At 29.1% G+C, this 7,406-nt stretch overlaps 1 long non-coding RNA gene across 1 annotated transcript; it reads right to left on the bottom strand.

Annotated features, from left to right (window-relative positions):
- Positions 1-1,999: 1,999 nt before the first annotated feature.
- On the bottom strand, positions 2,000-6,661 carry LOC139098251 (uncharacterized). Its single transcript, XR_011545164.1, has 2 exons — positions 6,306-6,661; positions 2,000-4,368 (listed from the first exon to the last, which is right to left on the bottom strand). It is a non-coding gene; the product is annotated as an uncharacterized lncRNA (long non-coding RNA).
- Positions 6,662-7,406: the final 745 nt, after the last annotated feature.

Here is a 7,406-nt window from a genome sequence, read left to right on the forward strand (position 1 = left end):
TCAATTTTCTCAAATTAAATTTCAAAAATTTTCAATTTTTTCATCTAAAAATTGTAAAAACTTTAAATTTTGAACTGAATTTCATTTAAAAAACCATTAAAAATTCACAATTTCCCCCCAATTCCCACGACAGTACCCAACCCCTTTCAAGAAGATTAATGCTCAATTATTTTTCATTTTTTCTCATGGATGTGTTGAGAAGGATTAATAATTAATTAACTTAAAAACAGCACATGAATAAGAAGGATTTTTTCCCATCATTTTTCACATTTTTTTTCACTTTTTTTCACAACATTTTTTTGTGTCCATTTTTCACAATACGAAGAAATTGTTTATGTCTTTTGAACTTCCACGCGGAAGTAAATAATTATCCTCAATCGTACGCTGGATGATGCACAACAATTTTTTGTGAGTATTTTGTTCATAATTCACTGATTTTTGTTTTTTTTTATGCTGTTTATCAACGATTTTTTATTATTTTACTCTTTTTTTTATTAAAAAAAATTAATATCTAAGTATTATCATGTATTAATATTAATGAAAAATACAAAAAATACAACTGCATTTTTTACACAATTAACATTTTTTTTTCTTCTTGAGTTATTTTTTTGTTTTTCTTTAATTTAATTTTCATCTTCATTTTCATCTAATAATTTGTATGTGTGTGGTTTCTTTGCTTTTGAACTAAAATAGAGGTATTTCTATTTTCATGTCAGTTTATGCTTTAACCATAAACGTGACTCTGCTTTGTATCCTTATTATCGTATCCTCTTCCATTTTTTTATTTTTATCTTCTTCATATTTTATTTTTATTTTTTTAGATCTTTTTTTACTTTACTTCATTATTAAGAATATGCCCCAAAAAATTATAATAATAATGATAATAATAATAATAGTAATAATAGTGTTGATATAATAATAATAGTAATATACAAGGGATGGAAACTTATGCATTATTGACAGAATTTTCTGTTAAGAATTTTTGATGGAGAAATTTTGATTTAAACTTGAATTTTTGTTGAGAATCCCGAAAGCACTTCTAAGGACATGTCGCATTGTAGACGTCCCATCAAATACACAAAGCAGTTTTTAATGCTAATCCAGCTTTGCAAAACTCACAGTTAACATATTTTAATACAATTTCAGAAAAAATTCAGCATTAATCTTCAAAATTCTTGCGAAATCCACTCCAGATTGCCTCATGATATGACAGTTTTATGCTTAGCTAATCGGCTAACTTCCCGAACAAAACAAATGAAAAAAGCTCCGCCACATAGCTTGCAAGGCTCCATCAAATCTCTTTTATTAACATCAAATGAATGCCATTCCAATGAAGCACCCGAATGGCTGCAAATAGTCTACTTTCATTTTCTGTTCATAAAAGAGCTTTTATGGAGCCTTAAAAGCTCTATAGCGGAACATTTTCAATTGTATCACTCGGGATTCTAGCAATTCTTAGCGAAATTCACAAGAATTTGTATGAAAACGCCAAAATTTTATGCGAAGCACCTTGGTGGTTAGTTTCGACCTAAACCAAGCACAATATGCGGTTAATCGCATTGCACTAGTTAGCCATGACATTGAGTTGGGATAGCACTGTCTTAATTGCACGGCAATGACTGGATTTTTAAAATTCTTCAGTCAATTTCAGTCAAAAATTAATTTTCAATCAATCCTTGCAAATTTTGCTTCCAATTACTGTAAGTATGCCTTAGTATGCCGCTGTTCGTGTTTTATTCAAAATCGTCTTACTTCAATTGCTCTTAAAGCTGCTTTTCGGAATTCTTAAATTTAAACTATAATTTTCACTTATTTTCAACTTCAGCGTGTAACACTGATGGTACTTAATCATTCCTAAACATTTTGAGTACCTTTGAGTGTCACATCACTACATCAACTTTAATATCTTAACATTCACATCTCCATATATCCTAACATTTGATTAACATCTCCAATTATCCAAAACATCTACTTCAAAAAACAAAAAAATCAGTTTAAATAATCCTCAAAATTTTTCCTTTTATTCAATTTTTTTTTGTCTTTTTTGCAACTTCCGTCAAAAATTCATTTTAATATCAATTTCCTCCTTCATTTTCCTATCACAAAAATCTGTCACTTTTATTCCGAAGCTTCACGTTCCTTGATAATAACAATAATAAAAGTAATGTAATAAGAAAATTTTTTTCATCCTTTTTCTAATCCTGAATTTCCGTCCAACTTTCATATTTTTTCTCCTTTTTTGCATGATGACATTATGGACTTTGAGTGGAATGAGATGATTTTTGCATAGGATCAAAAAAAGAATCGTTTTGTTATCGATAATATCCATTTTTTCTGGCCCATTGAAGTTTAGTCTGTGTGATATTTTTGGTTCAACAAAAAATACATATGTGTGGGATTTAAGGAATAGAAATGTCTTGGTTAAAATCTTTTAAGGATCGTAAATCAATATTCAATTCGTTTTTATATCAGATGTAACCAAGGAATATTGTCATCCCAGATGAACTTGGGATATCATTGATATTTTATACTTTTTTTTGGATTCTTTAAAGTTGGTCTTTGTATTTTGTATTTTTATGGATAAATTGTGTAGGAAGTTAGGGATTGCGTAGATCACAAAGTTTTGTGAATTTTGGAGAGTTTGGAGTCGACTCGAATTTAATTTAGAATCCGAAATCGGTATTTCTATAAAAAATCAGAATCAACTTCGAGCTCTCAATTTTTGTAGCATTTATTTTTGGGAAAATCTCAAACAATTGATTTTAGTAAATTGGACAATCTTTATTTTCAAATTACCTTTCTAATTTTCAGACTATTCTACGCCTTGTGCCTTACGGGTTATCGGACAACAAAACCAATTCCTGAATCTTTCACTAATTTCAAATAAAATTCATCTTAAAATTCAATTTTTTTTTCGAATCTTATGAAAAATCTCCTCATTTTCACTTCTAATAAATCAAAACTCGAACACGACTCGTATTTCATATCGAAAAATCAAATCAATATTCGAGCCATTTTCAAGCTCTGTAATAAATTCTCATCAAATCATATCTGGTCTTAAAAATTTTGCCTTTATTGAAAGAATTTGTTTTTTTTTTTTCACATTCGCATCAATAACAAAAAAGGTTTCCTGCAATCTTTTTAATTATTCAACTTATCATTTTTTTTGTAGTTTTTCAAACTTTTGCAATCAAAATTCTCATAATAAAAATTCATCAATTTTTTGATTTTGGTGAATTTTGGTATGAAAGTTGTGTTTTGAAGGTACTGGAAATTTAAAGATTTTGATAATTTGAAGGTCAGCTAACTTTTTAAAAATCAAATGGACTAAAATCGATTAAAATTAGTAATTTTTCGAGTAGATCTGTCCATATTAATTAGTCTGAGTAAATTTGAGGTAGCCAAAATTCATTAAAAGCTATAAATGAACTCAAAGTTAGCTGAATCAATTGAATGTTGTCCTAACAGGCAAGGACAGTGCTCTAAAGAGCTTAAAGCATGCTCATCTAGTAAAGTTAGGCTGAGCAAGCTCTCAAGAGCATGTCCGTCGCCTGCCACATCAAAAAAAGTCTCCAAAATCTCCAGCAACATCAAAATTTGATTGCAAAAAGTCTGAATGAAAGTTAGAGGGATCAATTAACTTCAATATATACAAATTTTGTAAACTTAAAAGCTATATGCAAAAAAAATTATCTTAATTATTTAAAGTATAATAGTAATAATAAAAATAATAATAATAATAATATAGTAATAATAATAAAAAAACAACAAAAAAAAATGGATTAATAAAATATTAGAATCATCACAATTAGGTTCCTTCATCTCCCAATCCTCAACTTTATTCACATCTAATTATTTAAATTTTTTTTGTAGAAGAAATCCATCCTCACTGTTATAGACACACAAGAGATGTGATAAAGTGAGGCCGAGAGTGAAGAAAAAAATATTTTTTTATTGTTTAATGTTAGATATTTTTTTTCATATATTTAATTCAACTTCTTTCGTCAATTTTTTAAATGTTTTACATCCCGAAACTAATAAATCTAAACTTATCTAAATTATTTTTTTCTTAACTTTTTTTTTCCCGCATCAGGATAATTATTATTAATTATTATTATTATTCTTTAATTCATATATATTTATATAAAAATCGTATATCACTCGTTAATATTTAATCATTAATAATTCTTGTGTTTTTTTTTTTTTTCATTTTTTTTTTATCTTTCCATTTTTTGTTTTATTCTCATCATGGATTCCTGATTTATTTGAGATGCCTTCGGGTTCTTAATATCGCTTATGCTAGTCTGAGAGTAGCTTTTGAAGGAGAAGAGAACTTTTCGGGTCACCGGTTCGTTCCTCCAAAGAAATCTGCAAATGAGATAAGAAATAAAAGAAAAAAAAATTGTTAGAAATTTTGGGGTGAAATGAAAAAACAATAAAAATAAAGTTTGTTGGTGATAAAACATAATGAGTTAAAATAAATTATGGTTGTGGTGAGTTTTGATGCGCATTTTCCTTATTTTTAATTTTTTGTTCGTAATTAATAAAATGATTTGTATGACTTTTAATATAATCTAATACAGCAACAAATGGACAGAAATAAGCCATTACGTTGTCGCTCTTGCACCGTCACATTTTATTGTCAACGTGAGGATGTGACGGCATCCTGTCTACAACATTGTACTCTACTATAGTATTATAAGAAAGTACTTTGCAATAGATAAGCGTGATTGTGGTCAGACACTGGATTTTTTACATTTTCTATGCTTTTCAGAATTATTAAAATGTCTAGTTCTAACATCTACAAATGTCGTTGTGAGGTTATCAGTCATCTTCTGAGCTACACCTACAACACCTACAACTAGTCAAAATAAAAGACTGTCAACTGGAAAGCCATTTTAGCAATCCAGCAAAATTAATTGCCCTTTTGGGAATTTATTATAGATTGAGAATTTTATAAACAATAGGACAAATAGTCATTGAGGTATTATTTGACTTCTAAAGATCAGATAAATAATTGCTAATAAATTATAGCATTCTCTATTTTTTTTCGAAAGCAACAATGGGTATCAAACCGTAAAATTGCTCATCTAGGATAATTCCTGCAACAACTAATAGAAACAAAGTTTTTGATACACTTTGCTGATTTTTTAGAATAATAAGCAAAGGTTGAAGTTGACTTGAACATTATGTGGAGTCGAATATTCTATTTGACTAAGTAAAGGAAAACTCAAAAGGTTGAGTTTTCCAGTCTTATTTAGCCATTCCGGAAATCAGAAGTGATAAAAATCGGCATAAAGTCAAATTCGGCATTCAACTAGCCAATTCAACTCAAGTCAATACGACAATGTCTTCAGCCCGAGCCAAATTAAAAAAGAACCGCCAGTTCAAACTCCGCTAATCCTTTCTTATTAATAGCAAAAAAAACCACCTTCGTTTGGCGCCCATATGGCTGTCACAAATTAACGGCTTCAGTTTGGTGCAAATAGCAGATGTTTAGCGGAGCATTAAAACCTGGCAGAACCTTCTTGATTCATATTGCTCGAACAAGCAACAAACTGAGCTTTTTTGGTGCTGTATATAATCGAGGAATCAAAAACCATAGAAAATTTTAAAGTACTTTTCTTAAACCAACAAAAAATGCATCAAATGACAATGCACAAAACTTATCATTAATCATAACAAAATGTATGAAAGACACTTCCAATCTACCATGATTCAGACGTTAAATGTGATAATAAAACTAAACTTAAGTTTCTTTTATAAATATTTATACAACATTTACTCAATTTATAACACGAAAAGCTTGAACGATAACAGCAAGCGACCTAGATACGAGTTTACAAGCACTCAGAAAAGCTTTAAAAAAAAGCAACTAAAATTTCTATTTTTATCTGTCAAAAGAAGAATTTTTTGTCTTAAAAATGAAGGAAATGCGCTCAAAAAAATGAGAGAATATGTAAGTCATGTCATGAATGTGAAAATTGCATATGACAAGTGAGACATAAAAGCTTAAAAACATAACATACGAATATAAATGTATATAATGTAACTTTATAGATAATAATAATAAATATATATAAAAAGTGGTGAGGGGGGTAGTTATACAGATAAAATATATATAACAAAATTATATAAAATAAAACTCAAACATTCTACAAAAAAAAATAACAAAATTAAGACTTTATATCATGCTGAACGGGATTTTTTTTTTATTTTTTTTTATGAACCGAAAAGTTAGAAAAAAAAATTTGTTTGTAAAAAAAAAAATGATCGAAAAGCACACGAAACGCGCGAAACCTTACCCGTGAATTGTTTGAGTTTCCACCACTCCAACATTGAGTAGGAGGAGCTGTCAATTTGGTTTCAACGTTTGTTGTACCTGTGTATTATGACAGCCAATTTTTTTCATAGGAATAAAAGAAATGGAAAACAGTTTTTTAGCAATTTTTACTAAGTTTTGTTTTTGTTCTTCAATTTTGGGGAAGAATCTTAAGCATCTCACATGAATGGAATAGACATTATTGGATGTAGATAATAATTGATTGGGTATAGAAAGTTGAGTTGTTTTGATTCTGGTATTGATTTGATTATGAATCTCATTTCTTAAGAGCTTTAACTCTTTATTGATTGATTCTTGATTTGATTGGTTTAAGCATGGATAAATAGGTCTAAGAATTGACTTCTGGACTAAGATAAATGTAACTCAAATGGACAGAAATACGTTATAACTTGACAAGGATAAATTATAGTCCAGTTAAAGCCTAATTCAAACATATTTGTATCTGATTGCTATTTGGGGACTATGCAAGTGGATTTGACTGCGATTAGTCGACCTTATTGCTTGAAATTTGCTAAACTTTGCTTAATTAAGATTAATTAATCCCAGCATGAATATGAAGCTCCAATTTATGAATTAGTCCCTGAATCTCACAAAGATCAGGCTTGAATACTATCTACAGGAAGCCAAGGACTGTCAATAAACTGTTCCAGACAAGAAAATAAGTGTCAAATTCGAATACGAAGATTGAGATCAGTGCCTTACGGCTGAAAAAATCATGTAAAATACTTTACAAACCTAAATTTCTAATAGGAAACGGCATGGAAATTGGTTGGAAATCCAATTTCAACCAGTATGACACTGATTTCAGAACAATTTTCTATGACTTGTTCTGTTTTTTCATGTTCTCAGCCCTGAGTCGAGTCAAGTCGGCTATTGGCCTAATTTTCGGACAATTCTACGCTGTGTACCATAACCGCGTTATTTATAATAGTAAATACCAAACCTCAAAACCTCAATAATATCAAACCAACCCAATACCAATCAATACCAATCATAAACTTCTACCCCATACCCAAAATCTCAACGTATAGTCATCAATATAACTTAAAACCTCAATTCATAT

This window comes from Chironomus tepperi, unplaced genomic scaffold, assembly GCF_022539635.2.
Source record: "Chironomus tepperi strain 1889 unplaced genomic scaffold, CSIRO-AGI_Ctep_v1 contig_445, whole genome shotgun sequence".
Taxonomy (NCBI): Eukaryota; Metazoa; Arthropoda; class Insecta; order Diptera; family Chironomidae; genus Chironomus; species Chironomus tepperi.